The 19,007-nt window shown below is 40.6% G+C and overlaps 1 pseudogene; it reads right to left on the bottom strand.

Annotated features, from left to right (window-relative positions):
• Positions 1 to 1,784: 1,784 nt before the first annotated feature.
• LOC145390262 (neuropeptide SIFamide receptor-like) lies at positions 1,785 to 16,405 on the bottom strand (annotated as a pseudogene).
• Between the last annotated feature and the right edge of the window lie 2,602 nt (positions 16,406 to 19,007).

The raw sequence follows: 19,007 nt of genomic DNA, 5'->3' as shown, positions 1-19,007 counted from the left end.
CAGCCACTAATCTTGCCCTCAAAAGTTGCTGGAAAGTCGCTAGGCACAAAAAATGTCTAGGAAATGGCTAAAAATAGGCTAATATTGCTAAACATTGGTAAAATCCTGGTTAATAATGTTGCTAAATAGAAATAAATGGACATAAAAACATCGTTAATATGGCAAAAGGGGATCCACACCCAGTTCATCAATACTCTGTGACACTAATTATTGTCTTGAGCTTAGCAGGCCCTTTAGCACTTCATCTTTAGCAAATTATTTTCTATATTGCAGATGATATATATATATATATATATATATATATATATAATAAAACTTTGTTCAAGAGGATTACCTAGACAGAGTGTGGGAACAATATCATAGATAGACTTAAGTTCTTGTCGCAGGCAGTACTCCCAGGATTAGGTGTCCTGCTGTAAATAGGCTACATAGATACCTGTTAGGTAGATTGTACGTGAGGGACAGATTCATTTTCGAGTACGTGAGATACATGTATTACTGGCTTCTCAGATGATTGACAATGGTTTATTGTGTTGTGTAGCCTACAGTATTACCTGTAGAGTCTGATATGAATGGTGGTAATAAGCATGCCACTGTTACATTTCACTTGGGTTGTAGACAGTTGAATGTTATATTGACATGCATTATTATTCCGATTTACAAATAACTAAGAACTATTGATATGTATCAACCTAACTTGTACTGTGGTTATGTCCCCCAAAACATATTGCTTTAGGTATGGATTCGATTTTCAAGAACTATAAGTACTTCGAGTTATACTACCTAAAGAGCTTTATGTGATTTTCGTTTTATACTTACCAACAAGTGCTCGTGGGCCCTTCGGGCCCCTCGCACTTGCTCCTGCGGATGGCTCTCGCGTTTATGTGCTGTTCTAGTGTAACGTTGTCACTTGGATTTTTTGCAGCTAACCAATTGATCGTGTTATTTGCAGCTTCGGGAATGGAACCCAAGTTGTCCGAACGCAAGTCCGAAGTACACACACAGACACACGGCTACTGCTACAGTTTATTTTAGTTCTATCTCTGGGCAAAAAATTCTACGGAGATCCTATGCCAGGCTTCGAGAGCAGCGTTTTTTGGTCAAAATGTGATCGTTCATTAATTATAGTAAAAGTTTTTCAATCGTGATGGGACCAAGTTTTTTCACATCAGCGATTTTTTTGCGATTTTTGAGCCAATTTTGGTGCGATTTGAATGTGTAGTTTCGGCTGCCCAAAATACACACACACACACACACACACACACACACACACACACACCGCTAGTGCAACAGTGTATTAGAAGGATCTCTCTATAGTGTGTGGGTAATACTGATTAGAAACTGAATATTGATCTATATTAGTAAATTTGTTTTATTGTGTTAGGTTACTGTCATCCTTTTTGTTGTATATATGTAGAGTTATTGATCCATCAACTAAGAATCGTTCCCACCATTGGGTGATTTTGTATGAAGTCATTACTTGGATTTACGACCGTGGTAGTATAATCTTGGTCTGGTGTTGGAGATCTGTGATGATGACAAGAGGGCGAGCACTGAGGGTGAGGCATGGATGAATGAAACTTAATCATAACAACATTCCACGTGTCTCCCCCTTTAACACCCCCAGGTGTCCTCTGAATATTGCCAGTAGAACCTCATAGCTCCTCCTGGCTGGGACACAGAGCCCAGAAAGTTTTTCAGGATTTTAGGTTTAGAAAGATGCGAAGTGTTCCAACCCTTGGGAAAGATAAGACAATGCTACAGCTTCACCGGTGACTCGTCTCTTAGTCCGCCGCGTCCAGCTTGCCATTATTGAAAGATCGGTCGGTTTCTATGTATCCGTTATGGTCATCCACCTCAACGACATTGATGCCACCCAGAATGGATGTAGGTAGCTTCTGGTCTGCGCTTGAGTCATGGGCAAGATCGGCTAGATGGAGGGCCGGGGAGAGACCATTGGCTAAGGTGCTTCTGATCCTGGTAGCGTGATGGTGATGGTACCTTGTTCTTGTGTTGGCCCTTTCTTCAAGAGTGTAAATATTCCCAGCTGCAGGAGTCTTGTGTCGTCGCACTGGATCCACTGCAGCCCCTCCTGCCTCTGACCTGACGGTGGAGCGGTTGGAGGGTAGTAGGACCTGCGGGTGGTGGAGTAGGAGTAGGTGTCGTAGCGGAGGGAGCCACAGCAGGAGCGACTCTTGACGATGGCCAGGAATCCATTGCGATACTTCTTGTTGAAAAAGGCGTACAGGATGGGGTTGATGCAGGAGTTGGAGGAGCCGAGCCACTGGGCCATAGGAGCCACGATCGCCAGCACGGCCCCTCCTGCTCACCCAACTCGTCACCAAGCTGTCAGGGGAATGCAAGAAGACTGTGAGAACTTGGTGAAAAAGGATGTAGAACGAAATGTAAGAAGGAATTTGGTGAGACTGAAGAAAGTTTGGTGAGACAAGAAGACAAAACACAGTGAAATATAAAAAAAAGCATGATGTAAGAATCGATAATGATATAAGAATGTTGACAGTTTAGAAAGGAACATGGTGAAAACAAAAAGGACATCGTGAGGGGAAAAAAGGTTGGTGTATGAAAAAACATTATGAGAAAAGAAAAAGTGTGTAAGAAAGAACGCAGAAATGCTAGTGAAAGAATATTATTAAAAAAAAAAAAAGTGGCGAGACTGAAGAGGAAATAGATAGCAGATAGAACAAGTAAGAAACGAAATAGCAGAATATAGCAGATAAATTTTCATCGTGGGAAAGGCGTTGCGGGACTGTACATACTTTTCTTGTTGTCGTCCCGTGAATCCGAGAGGTCAAATTAAAGAGGGAGTTGGTCGTAATCGAGATAGATAGGAAAGATGGTGATTATGAAGGAGGGATGGAAGAGGTAATGAAGAGGGAGAGATAGAAGGGATAGTTAAAAACAGCTAAGTAGGCCTTAGAAGAAACTAGTTGAAAGAGATAGGAAGTGAGAGGAGGGGAAGATGAGTGAAAAGGAAGAGAAAGAAGGGAGAGTTGAAGAGTGACAAAAAGACTCTAAACAAAAGTGGTGGAAAGCGATAGGAAATGAGGGAAGGAAAGGAAACATCATAAAGAGAGAGACAGAAGGAAAAGGAGTTGGTAAAAAAAAAAAAAAAAAAAGTAAAAGAAAAAGAAAGCCTTAATCGAACGGTGGTAAGAAGCGATTGGGAGTACACACACACACACACACACACACACACACACACACACACACACACACACACTTTTTACAACACAGAATGCCTTGGTGTTGGTGTTGTTGTGACCCTTGACTCTCAGCACACTTACAATGAGAGATTAAAGGAAGAGGTGAAGAGAGACGAATGTGCCCTAAATTAAAGTGGTAGAAACTAATTGGAAATGAGAGAATGAAGGGATAGATCATAAAATAGGATAGACAGAAGGCAGAGTCAGTAAAGCAACAAGTAGGAGTTAAATGAGTAATGGTAGGAAGTGTTTGGTACTGTGGATAAATGAATGTATAAAAGTAGCATTAAACTGGAGACCTTTGTGGGTTAGAGTCAAAGAAGTTTGTCCTTGGCTTATATTTCACTAACATTTTACTCGCACGCACATAGAACCAAAACTGTCTGTGCCCACACCCACACCGCACCTAACATTCTCTCTCTCTCTCTCTCTCTCTCTTTTTTTTTTTTTTTTTTTTTTTTTAGCCAGACACTTTAATCCTGGAGGTGGTCATGAAGAAATACCTCCATGTCGCTCTCTCCTCCCACAAGGCTCCTCTCCCTCACAACTCAAACCATCCTCATTTATTTCTCTCTCCATGCTGTCTCTCCACCTCATCCTTGGGTTCCCTCCCCACCCTCACCTCACTTACATAGATATTTTCGGTAATCAGCTACATAGGTATTTTATTCATCACAGATTATAAAATACGTTCCTACAATTATGTGTACAGTTAAATGGTTCAAATTATAAAGCAGAACACATTTACTAGGTGTTGCAGACTATGGAATTTTTGCTCGGCCTGCACTAACAAAGTCTGGTCGCATGTAATCAGCAAGAAGAAAAGAGCCAGAGTCGATACATTCTGAGAACTGTTCATGTATGTGTATGATCTGCTTTTAATTTTCTTTTCTTTTATCTAACTTCCCCCCCCCCCAAAAAAAAAAAAAAAAAAAAAAAAAAATACTGAACACTATGTGGAAGACTTCAGTGAACCTCTACATTAATTTCTCGCCTGTCCCACATCCTGAGAGCGAAGCGGAATCCGAGAGTATTTTTTGATCTGCACACACGGAAGAGCCTTGAGAGAGAGAGAGAGAGAGAGAGAAAGAGAGAGATTAGTATAATGAGCCAAGGAAAGATAAATTGGATCACTAGTCGCGCACGAGAAAGGATTTGCAAAACTGGTTCAAAAGTATCGTGTCAAGAAAGATAATTACCGTGATTTTGTTTTTCCAGTCCTCTTAGTTTTACAGGTTCCATTTTCTAACCAATTAATCATCTCTCTCTCTCTCTCTCTCTCTCTCTCTCTCATCCGTTCGTTCTATTCACCGTCTTTGCCTTCTCCCAGTCTCTCTTTTTCTCTAACACTTTGCTTGCGATGTGCGGAATTTGTGTAATATTCCGGCTGAAGTCAGGCGTTGTGCACAATTATGAGAAAACCGTATCAAATTACCCCTTCTGTTTCTTGAATCCTTTTGGGTCACATTATACAAACTTTCGTAGTATTCCGGCATAGATCAGACTATTATTCAGCTTAGAGAAACTCACTGCTGCGGTCAGGATAAAATTTTTGAAGCGTTCTGAATGAAAATTAGGAACTTCGTATTTTATTTCAAGTTAAGTCAGACGATTTTAGTTAAGAAAAATTCACTTTTGCATAAAGATTGCAGAATAGCTTTGGACTTACATTAAATTCCAGTTAATACCTCATGAATTTCTTCCCCTTTAAGCAACCCACCAAAGCTTGAAGATTATTGCCTCATTTTCCTTTCCCTTTTTTCCAGCGTTTGCTCAGATTTGTGGCTTGTTTTCTTTCATAAGTCGCTTCCTCATCTCTCATCTGTATGTAAAGTATATCCTTTTTTCTTTTACTCTTGTTCTTTCGCCTTCCATTGCTTTCCTTCTATCTCTTTACTTTCCTTCTATCTATATTCTTTTCATCTCTCTCTCTCTCTCTCTCTCTCTCTCTTTTCACTGATTTCCCTTTCCATCCTTCTCCACCTCTTCTTTTTTTATTTCTCCCTTCAATCTCCTCACCTTCCCTCCATCACCTCCCCTCTATCACCTTCCCTTACCTTGATCCTGGTGAAGATGACGTAAAGAGGCAGCCAAGACAGCATAAAGATGATCACCACCACCACCAGCATCTTCACCACCTTGACCTTGCTTCTCTGTTGCATCTCGTGAATGGCCGCGTCCCTAGTATCACCTGGGATGGCCCGTCGCGCTACCTGTGTCAGAAAGGTTAAATAGATACTTAAATAGGTAGATAAAGAGGTTGATAGATAGATAAAGACTGATGAATAGATAAATAAAGAGTTGTATATCGATAAGGAGGTAAATAATAGATTGAGAGATGTAATAGAGATAAATTGATACCGGTGGATAAGGAGAAATAGATACAGATGTAAACAGAGAGATAAAGAGATTAATAAGTTACGGTATGAGATAAACATAATATAGGCGCGTTACCTCTCACAGAAACGTTAATAGATACATAAGTAGATAAATAGATAAATGATTTATGGGATAATGAATGATATTTGGATAATGTCACTTGGATAATGCCACGCTTACCTGTGTGCGAGAAGTAAATGTATATAGTTAGTGTTTTTATATATATTTGTGAATGAAAAAGTAGTTCCCGTGCGTAAAGAAAGATACTAGCAAAAAACGGCAAAAAAAAGAGTTACAATTAATAAATAAAATAATAAATATGAGTGGAAAAATCGTGAACTAGCTGATGATAAAATATGTCTGGCTTTCTAAATACATGAATGAGTAATACGTCAAGGTACCGTAATGCACAGGTAAATGCCCGAGTTAATTAATAAACTGACTGATTTTCATGAAAAATTGGTTAGTTTTGTGTAGTCTGCGTAATAATGTTTTTCTTCAATCATAATACACCTTAATTCTCTTCATCTCGATTACTGTAGCTACCACTCTACCTGTCCTAATTCTGGCGATCTTAATCCACCTTAAACTAATCCTGTATACCCTAATCCAACCTAATCCAGCGCATTTAAATCCACCTCCTTAATTCTGCTGTTCTTAATCCACCCCTCCCCCGACTCTGCTCACCCTAATCCACCTCCCTAACTCTGTTCACCCTAATCCACCACCCTTATTCAGCTCACCATAATCCACCTCCCTAACTCTGCTAACCCTAATCCACCTCCCTAGCTCTGCTCACCCTAATCCACCTCCCTAACTCTGTTCACCCTAATCCACCACCCTTATTCAGCTCACCATAATCCACCTCCCTAACTCTGCTAACCGTAATCCACCTCCCTAGCTCTGCTCACCATAATCCACCTCCCTAGCTCTGCTCACCATAATCCACCTCCCTAACTCTGCTTACCCTAATCCACCTCCCTAACTCAGCTCACCCTAATCCACCTCCCTAACTCTGCTTACCCTAATCCACCTCCCTAGCTCTGCTCACCATAATCCACCTCCCCAACTCTGCTTACCCTAATCCACCTCCCTAGCTCTGCTCACCATAATCTACCTCCCTAACTCTGCTCACCATAATCCACCTCCCTAACTCTGCTTACCCTAATCCACCTCCCTAACTCTGCTCACCCTAATCCACCTCCCTAACTCTGCTCACCCTAATCCACCTCCCTAGCTCTGCTCACCCTAATCCACCTCCCTAGCTCTGCTCACCATAATCTACCTCCCTAACTCTGCTCACCTTAATCCAGATCATGACGTAGCAGAAGGAGATGAGGGTGAGAGGCAGCAGGTAGCAGAGCAGCAAGTGTGCGATCAGGAAGTATAGGCGCTCTGCTTGTCTGCTTGGCCAACCCTGAGCAGGAGAGAGAGGAAGGGGGAATATTATTAGGGATGAGAGAGAGAGAGAGAGAGAGAGAGAGAGAGAGAGAGAGAGAATGTATTATCATTAATCACTAGCGCTCTCCTTCTCTGCTTGGCCAACCTTAGAGAGAGAGAGAGAGAGAGAGAGAGAGAGAGAGAGAGAGAGAGAGAGAGAGAGAGAGAGAGAAACTGATTAATTACGAGCGCTTTTGCCTGCGTGTCTGATTGGCCAGCCTTGAGGAGAGAGAGAGAGAGAGAGAGAGAGAGAGAGAGAGAGTTTAAACACATCTTTAAAAATTAGAGATAATATGGCACAGAGGCAGCCAAACTTTCTCCATAATTCTCACAGGAAACCAATCGCTTCCTTTTCCTCCACCTCACCTCCATTTTAAAATCCATGTCTTAAACTTACTCACTAGGATCGTGTTCTATTTTCTTTTTGCTACATCTAGACAGTTTTATTTATTTGTTTGTTTATTTAGGGAGAGATTCACAGAGCTAGGTAGGTTAGATATGGCCTTTAGTAATAATAATAATAATAATAATAATAATAATAGTAATAATAAAATATAATAATAATAATAATAATAATAATAATAATAATAATAATAACAATAATAATAATCATAATAATAATTATGAATAAATATATACCGGTATCGTTAAGTTTATAACCATCGCACTTCCAGGTCACCTAATTATTCTCCTCTTCGATGTGTTACAGACGTGTCACCGCGTAGGGCGTGACTTAAGACAAAAATAAATTGTCTTCGAAAAAAATACATATATGCTTTAATGCTTATTCTCTGGCCTAAACTTAATTCTCATCACAGTAAACACCACACATATAATTCTTCCATTTATATCATTTAAAACACTTGAAGATGGCGCATGCTTTTTTTTTTTTTTATCATTATATCTCCCTTGCATGACATTTCCTGCTGCTGTACTGTGAAACTTACACTAGAAGCCACAAGTAAACAGATGTTGTTCATTGTACAGTATTATACCAAATTATATTTCCCGCAATTTTGGTTTTGACGTAAGAATCCGCTACCCTCAGCATGTACATTTATATATATACCTTCTTTAAAGAGTTATAATTGCCTATGTCCTTCCTTTCAAGGTAATGAATCCATAGGCATAAGAAAGCCCCAGATCGCTGCTCACGTTCCCCTCCCAACAAATCCTGCGTACGGATCTGTCCATCTTCACTTGATCTCTTCAGCCTGAGGTATAGTGCCGTATGACCTTTGCTGTCTGCCACTTGCATTTCTTTCACTCACTACACAGTTGTACTCAGCCACGAAGCGACTCCTCATGTCAGTGGATTAAATACAGACCCCAAATCGCATCTTTTTTTCCACCAAGATCGTCAAATTACCACCTTGTAAACTAATTCGTAATAAGCCGGTAATAATCTCATTTTAGGTAATTATTCAACGATATGGGTTATTTGTCGTATGATTACAGACGAAATGGTATCTAGTAGCTCTGATAAGAGGTTATGCCATTTATAATAAAGTTAATTACATTCCGCTATAATAAAATGCGGTTTAAGTCATTTCGACGTAAATTTATGGGTATGGTTGTTTCAGTTCTGACTCAGTGTCATAATTTAAGCTTTTAATAAATATATACTGAATGGAAAACAGAAGAAAAGAAATGCCGATGCGATTCGTGTAATAGTTGTGTGAAATGATTTTACTTTCATTTGTGGTTGTTAAGTTTGTTAGTAAAGAAGATTGTAAATAAGAATTTCATAATAATGAGAGAAGGATCGGATCAGGACAAAAGGATGAGAAAGGGGAGGGAGAAGAGGAGGATGTGAATGGTAGCGAGGAAGGGAGTGAGATGACGAGAGTGTAAATTGAGAGGAATATGGGCAGAGGAATTGGAAGTGAGAAAGTAAAGGCAAAGGAGGGAAACGGAGATGGAGGCAAAGGAGGAAGATTGAGGGGAGGATTCAGAGAGAGAGAGAGAGAGAGAATTGGGAGGGAGAGAATAAAAAAATCGAAGGAGACGGGGAGAGAAACTGGAGAACAGGAAGGAGGATGACTGCAAAAAACGGAAGGTTAGAGCAGGAGGCTGAGAAGGAGAGGTAAGAATGAGATAAGAGGGAGAGGAATATGTATACCGGGACGTAGGGAGAAAGATATTGGCAAGAAAGATGAAGAAGAGCAGTAGAATAATGGGAAAGCTAAGAAGAATAAAGGAAGGAAAGAGAAGGGATGTCAAGAGATCAAACAAAAATGGAAAGGGTAGCAGTCTGGGGAAAGGATAGAAGAAAACTGAGAATGGAGTTAGAGGAAGAGAGAAGTTGGAGAATGTGAATGAAAGGAAATGAGAGTGGATAAAGAAACAGAGAGAGAGAGACAGGGGGGGGAGAAAATCGAGAGAAAGAAAGAAGAGTTAAGAAGATGGACTTAAAAGAATATGAGAAAAGAAAACTCTACATGGAAAGAGAGAGAAAGAAGCACAAAAGAAAAAAGAAAGACACAAAAGACGAAAAAAGAGAACTGTAAAGGAAGAATGCTTGAGAGAGAATAGGTGGGAATATAGAAGAGAGAAAGGAGAGCAAAAGAGAGGGGAAGAAACGAGGGAGTCGTGAGAAACTGAAGACACAGAGTTAGATAGATAGATAGATAGATAAATAGATAGACAGACAGAGATATATTGAAAGATAGATATATAGATAGATAAAGAGAGAGAGAGAGAGAGAGAGAGAGAGAGGGAGGGACAAAGCGAGAAAGAGAGAGACAGAGAAACAGAAGAGAAGACACTATTAATGGGTTGCTCCACGAGGAAAGAGAAGAGGGAGCAGCACAAAATAAAAAGACAAAGACACAAAAGACGAGAAAAGAGAACTGTAAAGGAAGAAAGCTTGAAAGAGAATATGTGGCGAGTTAGGAGAGAGAAAGGAGAGCAAAGGAGATGGGAAGAAGCGAGGGAGTCGTGAGAAACTGAAGACTCGGATTGAGAGAGAGAGAGGGAGGGACATAAAGCGAGAAAGACGGAGACAGAGAAACAGAAGAGAGGACACTATCGATGGGTTGATGGAGACGCCAAGTTAAGGTAAACAAAAGAGGGGATGGCGATGGTGGCAGAGGAGGTGATTGGATTCGAACACTTGTCCTTCCCGATAACAGTCGGACAAATTGTGTATCGGGAAACGTATATTGAGAATCCTGTTTCCCCTTGTTTCCTGTTTCAGCTGCTGCGAGAGACGGTGGGCCTGAATGTGGGAAATTAATTGCCTTTGCGTTTGTGTGTCTGTTTGTCTCTGTATTGGTCTTTGTGTAATATTTAACTTTTTCTTTCATTTTGTGGGTGTATCTGTCTTTCTGTTTTATCTCTGTTGATCTTCTCTTTCTGTGTAACGTACGGACAGATTAAGTATTGAGACAAGTTAATTGTGCCGTCAGTTTTAGCTGCGACCTTTGTAGGAAAGTGTGGAACTAACTTGGTCCCATTTTTAATATGGTTTGCCTTCTTTCCAAATTTGTCTATCTATCGGTACAATACATATAATATGTAAGAGTGTGTAAACTATCGATCGATCCACCCATCCATGTCCAACCATCGATCCATCCACCCATCCATGTCCAACCATTGATCCATCCACCCATCCATGTCCAACCATTGATCCATCCACCCATCCATGTCCGACTATCGATCCATCCACCCATTCATGTCCGTCCATCCATCCATCCATCCATGTCCATCCATCCATTTCCATCCATCTGCCTACCTCGACACAGAGGAGCAGGTCCGGCACCTTTGGGTAGAACACCTGGGTCTCGAAATACACATAGTAGGGCACTGCGGAGGTGATGGCGATTATCCAGATGATGACGATGATGGCACGCGCTCTGGAACTGGTGATTTGCAGCTTCAGGGGGAACCAGATGGCCAGGAACCTGTTGGGAGAGAGAGAGAGAAGGGGGGAAAGGGTGGGGAGAAGGAAAGAGATGGGGGTGAGATGATGGAATACGCTCTAAATTTATGATATGTCGCTTAGCCATGTGGCGAGGAGTTTGTTGGAGAAATGGGGTAAATTGTGTGTGTGTGTGTGTGTGTGTGTGTGTGTGTGTGTGTGTGTGTGTAGAGAGAGAGAGAGAGAGAGAGAGAGAGAGAGAGAGAGAGACTGTTTTACGAGAGAGGAAGAGCTAGTTTTATGAAAGAGTGAGAGAGGGTGTGTGAGTTAGCTCTATGGGGTGAATGAACTTTTATGGGAGAGACTGAATTTTATGGGAGACCAAAACTTATTACATAGACCACTTTGATAATATGAATATCCCTAAATAGCTTTGCATTTTCCAGTATGATGAAATTGCAAAAAGTACTCAGAACATTGACGAATATTCTAAGCAGATTTCTTTACTACTAACCAGGGAGATTAAACCCTTCAGTCCGGTGTCGTATTTTCTGTTATAATGTTGCTTCCTCGACGATTTTATGCATACACACTAGGAGAGATTTTTGGAGCTGGAGAGGTTTTACATATAGCTTTCACTAATACCATGAAAACTAGCTCTTTCCTAGGTTATGTAAAAAAAAAAATCTGAAGGTAAGAAAAAATATAAAATGACCACGGGCTTCACGGGGGTTGAATTGCATCCAGGTGACACAGGTACGGTCATTATTAGTATTATATTAACGAAGGAACTTACGTCTGAATCCTTATTAACACCCTGAAACAAACCACTGAAAGATGAAGGTCTCTCTCATCATTCCTCACTAAAAACTCTTTGGCTGTTTTGTTCCACCACTGTCCACCCTTTTTGCAAACTTTTTTCTCCATCTTGTTCTTTGTTACTTCCTTTTCTTCCTCTTCCGCCTTCCTCCACTCTCACCCAAACCCAGCCTCTCTGTGAATTTCCTGTCTCCATCTCATTTACTATCTCCCACTACCCTTCTCTCCATCACTACTTTGCTACTCAAGTTCCCTGGTTGTTCATTAGTTATCTGTTCTGCAAAAAGTACTCCCCTCTCCCCTCTCTCCCATCGTTCTCCACGTTTACCTGGCGATTGTTACCTCCTTCACACAGACTTATCTTATCTGCGAGTTTCTCTCTGTCGAATTTATTGTTTCCATCTTGCTCACTGTCAGCCTCTTTCATTTACTCCATCTCTGGATTGCCAGTCAGTATCTTGCGTGTCCATCTGTTATCTGTTCTACCATCTGTTATCTGTTCTGCCATCTGTTATCTGTTCTGCCATCTGTTATCTGTTTATCGAAAGACCTCACCTCCTTATATCCATTCCTGTTTCCTTGATTATCGTGATATTAGCTTCTTGCGTTTGTTTTATTTAATAAACATAATCCTTTCCTTTCCTTTCCTTTCCTTCCTGTCCTTCCCATCCCTTCCCTTCCCTTCCTTTCCTTTCCTTTTCCTTCCCTTCCCTTTCCTTCCCTTCCTTTCCTTTCGTTTCCTTTCCTTTCCATTCCTTTCCTTTCCCCTCCTTTCATTCTTTCCTTTCTTTTCCTTTCCTTCCTGGGCGTTCCTTAAGTTTACGTTCTTTAGGCTTCGTTAAAACCAGGTTTCCGATCTATAAGTGGAAACAAGGGAGTATTAGAGAAACGGTGTGGACGGAAGTAAACGAGAATGTATGGAAGAGAGAGAGAGAGAGAGAGAGAGAGAGAGAGAGAGAGAGAGAGAGAGAGGGTGTGGACCGAAGTAAACGAGAATGGATGGAAGAGAGAGAGAGAGAGAGAGAGAGAGAGAGGCTATTAACTAAACAGTGTGGAAGGAAGAGGGAGAGAGGGTGGGGGGATGGGGGCTATTAACTAAACAGATTGGAAGGAAATCAAAGAGAATGGGAGGAAAAGACTAAGGAGTAAGAGAAGGAGAGCAATAAAGAGAAAGAGAGCAAAAAGAGAGGAGCTAGAGAGAGCGACTATATGAAAGACATAGATGACACTGAAAGAAATATATAATAAAAGGAAATGCAAGGCTAGTGAAAAAAGAAAGAAATGAAAATAATGGAAACAAAGGGGAGAGGAAGGAGAGGGACGTGTGAGGGGAAGGATGTAGGTATGTAGGTGTAGGAGAAAGAGATGGAATGGAGATGATGGTGATGATGATGATGATGATGATGATGTGAGCAAGGGAGGGAGGATAGTGAGGTGAGTAAAGGGATAATAAAGGAGAGAGAGAGAGAGAGAGAGAGAGAGAGAGAGAGAGAGAGAGAGAGAGAAGGATATGCAACTAGACGAGTGAGGATGGAGAGGGTGGAAGAAGCACACAGGGAGGAAGGGGAACTAAGATAACTGAACAATCCTTGAGGGACGACTAAGGAATTACGGGAAAGATAAAATTTTGGCAGTCAGCGTAAGAAGATTTTAAGAACTGCAGTGAATAATGACGATGTTAAGAAGAGTTGAAGTGAATTAATCCTTTACAGCAAATATACAAATGTCTTTCAACTCTCTCACTGTCTCACGAAAGGAGGAGGATGGACAGCGGGAGATGGAAATGTGTCAGTCTGTATCCCACCCGGTTCACATAGACCCCCCCCCCACACACACATATGTTCTTATTACAATCAACAGTAAACACAAACTCTCTCATCTTTTACTGCCCAATTCGATTCTTGTAAGTTTCTCTCTCTCTCTCTCTCTCTCTCTCTCTCTCTCTCTCTCTCTCTCTCTCATTTTAACCTCTTCAGTCAGCTGACGCGTTTTACATTCTCTCCAAGTAATATGAAAATTTTATGCACTTTTTAGAACCAGAAGGTGACTGAAGACGTGACTGGATGAGAGAGAGAGAGAGAGAGAGAGAGAGAGAGAGGGTTCATCCTTCAACCAGAGAACATAATTTATTTTTATTTTTGCTGATACCAGATGATTTTATGAAGCTTACGAGAGAGTTCAGACTGGAGGGGTTAGATGTCACCCTCCTCAACCTCATCAGTAATATGGTAATCTTAAAAAAAAAAAAAAAAAAATCTGTCGTCGTCTGGAGGCAGCAAAAAGAAAAAAATCCCAATAAATGATTTCACCGGACTGAAGGAGTTAAGGAAATGCGAGTAAGATGGTAAAAAAAGAAGAAAAAAAAAATACATACCGGTATATTTAACGAAATGGGAATAAGGTGGATAAAAAAAGAAAAAAGACTAGAACAACTTATATAGTTAACGAAATGGGAGTAAGATGGATTAAAGAACATCAAATAAAAAATATAGTTAACGAAGTTCGACTAAAAATGGTAAAAAAAAAAAAAAAAAACTTCCATATAGTTAACGAAATGCGAGTAAGATGGATTAAAGAAAAAGAAAAAAAAGGACAGTTAGCGAAATACGAGTAAGATAGATGAAAAAAGACAAGAGAAACTTACAATTAGTTAAGGAAGTGGGAATAAGATGGAGTAAAAAAAAAAAGAAAAAATATAGTTAATGAATAAGATGGATTAAAGAAAAGGAGAAGAAATAGTTAACGAAATGCGAGTAAGATTGGTATAAGAAAATAAGAAAATAAAAAAAATAACTTACATACACAATACTGTTCGGAAAAGAATTCAAGAACTGTGAGAAGACGTGAGATACAGAGCGTCTTAATTCTGTCTTGAGCTGATCTTGCGCCCAGTAATTTTAGGGTCGAGTGGATTAATCATTAAGGAGTGGCTGGTCTGGGAGGGATAGCTCTGTGAATTGGAACCTTAACATGAGATTTGGAAACAGGCATAGAGCTACCGGTACTTAAGAAAAATGTGATGGATTAAAAAAGAAATTTGCAGACATTTCCATTTCATTAGTTACAAAAAAAAAGTATATCTCCATCTGTTAATCTCTTTGTCTATCTGTCCATCTATTTATCTGTATCCCTCTGTCTATATCTATCTGTCTGTCGTTCTATCTATCCAGTTCTTGCAATTTATTCACAAACAAGCTTATGATCACTTAAGAAATCAACTTACGATGTGATTCTTGTCTGTATTAATCGTAAGGAAACAACAGTAATTCCATCTGCTTTACTTCGCCTCAGTACTGCCACATTGCACACGGCCATACCATTTCTCTCTCGCTTCGGAATTTTAACATTATCAAAATAGCCTAAATTGGCCTAAAGACGTGTGTGTGTGTGTGTGTGTGTGTGTGTGTGTGAGAGAGAGAGAGAGAGAGAGAGAGAGAGAGAGAGAGAGAGAGAGAGAGAGAGAGAGAGAGAGACGGGGGGAGGTGAGCATTTTGTACTTTTTTTTTGTTCTTAAATGCGTCCTGTCTGATAAGCAGCTATTTTCTTTCTTACACAAATTTTCTCATACTTTTTCCACCTTCTCATTCTCTTCCCCTCCATCTCTCTCTCTCTCTCTCTCTCTCTCTCTCTCTCTCTCTCTCTCAGTAACGTGCCAAGAGAAATGTGTGCCAGTGCTGAAGGTCAAAGGTCAACAGGGGTCAGGGTCAGGGTCAGGGGGAGCAGTTGGGCTTAGTTGAACGCGGTCACGGTCATATCTTTCCCTCTACTGCTCTCTTTCTCTCGTCTCTTTTTTTTTCTCTCTTTTTTTTTTGTGGGGGGGGGGCCTCCTCGGCTGTCCTTTTCTTCCCTCATTTTATTTATCTCTCTGTCCTCTCGTCTCGTTTTATTGTCATTACAACTTCTGTCTGTCTGTCTGTCTGTCTGTCTGTCTCTCTCTCTCTCTCTCTCTCTCTCTCTCTCAGCTTCCCCATCCTCACAAATTCTTCATTCTTATGCAAACGATCAACCAAAGATTCTCCTTTCCCTTCCTCTCTTCTCTCTTCATATTTCCTCTCTCTCTCTCTCTCTCTCTCTCTATATATATATATATATATATATATATATATATTGTTACGGAACAGAGAAAGATAATGTACACTTTAAGTGAGAATACTAAAAATCACTACTGCCCCGTAAAGTTCCAGGTTCAAAACAAAAGAGTTAGGTAAAATTACAAGTTAAAGTTTAATGCTCAAACTAACAACAAAACATTCAGGACTCATAAGGATAATGTAATTGCAAAAAACAGGTTAAATATATGCTTAACTGCAATAGCCTCTATTAACACGAAATTAGCAAGAGTAAATTTACCTTAGTCAGCCTTGATAAAATGAAAATACACTGGGTAATGCTCAGTTAATGCAAGATAAATTATTACAGATACAAAATAATATTAAAACTGGCTGACAAAATGAATCCTACATAAATTACAAAAAAAACTCACTAGGCCTGCAAATCAACACCTTATGCTATGCAGTACAAGGAAAAAATGCAATAACAGTTATACTCAATATTACACAGCTGCTAGATGGTTGGAGACTTCCGGAGCACTCACAATAATAATAACGGTACAGGGGAGGACAGAGATGTGAACAAAATGAGGAGTAGATCTAAGTGGCAATGATGCAGAGACTGAGCTCATTATATAGGGGCCAGCAGAGCTTGATACAACTTGTAAGAAGGACGCACAAATGAAGCCATGGGGACAAAGAGTTGACAATCCCGCTCTGAACAACAGAAAGAACGACTTACTCTACTATAACGGTAGAAGGAGGGGAACTGAGGCAGAACACGCTCGTGATCAAACATGCAGCATACTGTGCGTTAAAATTACACAAAGGATGATGAAATCATAGGCTATGTAACACCTCCTCACAAAGAAAAAGAAATTTACAAAGGAAATTTCTTATTACTCTAAAACAATCTGTCTAAAGTCTAGATAAGCAATCTGCAATAACATTTTCTTTCCCCTTGACATGTTGTATGTCTAATGAATACTCCTGAAGAAGTAGACTCCATCTTGTCAAACTCTGATTTTTATCTTTAAACTTACCAAGGAATTTCAGTGGGTTATGATCGGTATAAATGACTATGGGGTCAAAACCAGAACACAAATAAAATGAAAAATGCTGTAAACCCAAAATCAAGGCCAAAAGCTCTTTCTCAATAGTTGAGTAGTTCTTTTGAGTTGGAGTGAACTTCTTACTGTAATAAGATACAGGATGTTCAATACCCTGATCATCCTCTTGCAGCAAAACAGCCCCAGCTCCTGTATCACTTGCATCAACAGCCATCTTAAAAGGCTTAGCAAAATTTGGAGTAGCGAGCACTGGCTGACTTAATAGGATAGCTTTAAGTTTGTTGAAAGAGGATTCACAGTTATCGGTCCAGACAAATTTAACTCCCTTTTTCAGTAGGTCTGTAAGTGGTGATACAAGAATAGAAAAGTTAAGAACAAATCTCCTGTAATAACCTACCATTCCCAAAAATCTTTGTAGCTCTTTCCTACTTTTAGGTCTGGGAAGATCACTTATAACCTGAACCTTAGCTGCTGGTGGTGCAACATGTCCATCACCAATTACATACCCAAGGTACTGAACTTTAGCTTGACCAAACTCACACTTTGATAAATTAGCTACAAGATTAGCATGAACTAAACGGTCAAGAAATTTACTGACATGGCATAGGTGATCTTTCCAGTTGTCACTGAAGATTAATACATCATCAATATAAACAACACACCCTGCCAAAACCTCTGTTACAACATTCATGAGCTTCTGAAATGTGGCTGGTGCATTCTTCATACCATACGGCATTACAGAACATGCAAAAGCCTTTCCTAGTGTTACAAAACAGGAGATCCCCCAGCACGTTCAGTCATAGGTACTTGCCAGTATCCCTTTAACAAATCAAACTTACTTATGTACCTAGCCTTTCCGATCTTGTCTATGCAATCTTCCACACGAGGGAGAGGGTAAGTGTCTGTTTTGGTTATCTGATTAACACGTCTGTAGTCAATGCAAAGCCGCTGTGACCCACCTGGCTTAGGGACTAGAGTGACAGGAGAACTCCACTCACTCTGACAGGGCTCAATCATCTTGTGGTCCAACAGGTAGCCAAGCTCCTTCTGGATGAGAGGAACTTACACTGGGTTCACACGGTAAGGAGGCAATTTAATTGGCTTTGCGTCTCCAACATCGACATCATGCATCAACACAGTGGTTCTTCCTGGAGTAGCACGGAACACTTGCGGGTACTCCTGCAGTAATGCCGAAAACTCCTGCCTTTCCTTGGGAGGTAGGTGAGAAAGCTTAGTCTGGAGATCATTCATGATATCAGGATTCTTCCCCAAACTATCACTCAGGCTCATGCTGCATGGGAGAGCTTCACTTGCAGACTCGGGTGGAACAGCTACAGTGCAGACTGGATTATTTTCGTCCCGCCTGTGATATAACTTTAGCATGTTGATGTGACATAGTTGCTTGCTCTTTCTACCATCTGGTGTGGCGATGACATAGTTGACATCACTGAGTTTCTTCTCCACGAAATAAGGACCACTAAACTTGGCTTGAAGAGGTTGCCCATGCACCGGTAGCAGAATCAAAACCTGATCTCCTGGCTGAAAGTGGCGTAACCTGGACTTCTTATCATACCAAGTCTTCATCTTCTCCTGAGCAGCTCCTAAATTCTCTCTCGCCAGCTGTAAAGCAGTGGACAGCCGTTCTTTGAACTTCATCACATACTCCAGCAGGTTGACGTCATCTTCCTCCGACAGCCAGCATTCCTTGAGTAGCTTAAGGGGTCCTCTTACTTCATGGCCAAACAGCAGTTCAAAAGGTGAGAAGCCCAGTGATTCATTTGGAGATTCTCTTGCGGCAAATACAACGAATGGAAGACCTTTATCCCAGTCTTTCTGATGTTCCAAACAGTATTTCTTGAGCATCGATTTGAGTGTTTGATGATATCTCTCCAACGCTCCTTGGGTCTGGAGATGGTAAGCTGAAGACGTGATCTGGGTGATGCCCAACTCTTTCAGAGACTGCTTGAAAACGTTTGACATGAAATTACTTCCCCGGTCTGACTGTACCTCCTTGGGCAGACCAAACTTTGTGAAGTGCCCCAGCATTTCCTTAACCACGTTCTTTGCTGAGATATTTCTAAGTGGAATGGCTTCAGGATAACGAGTAGCCATATCAATCATGGTCAACACATAAGAAAATCCTGAAGAAGTCTTAGGAAGAGGG

The sequence above is a fragment of the Coenobita brevimanus genome, unplaced genomic scaffold (genome assembly GCF_032717465.1).
Source record: "Coenobita brevimanus isolate Jiangsu-jjx unplaced genomic scaffold, ASM3271746v2 jjx.HiC_scaffold_377, whole genome shotgun sequence".
Taxonomy (NCBI): Eukaryota; Metazoa; Arthropoda; class Malacostraca; order Decapoda; family Coenobitidae; genus Coenobita; species Coenobita brevimanus.
Note: the sequence above shows the minus strand (reverse complement) of the source record. Positions and strands in the feature narration are given on the sequence as shown.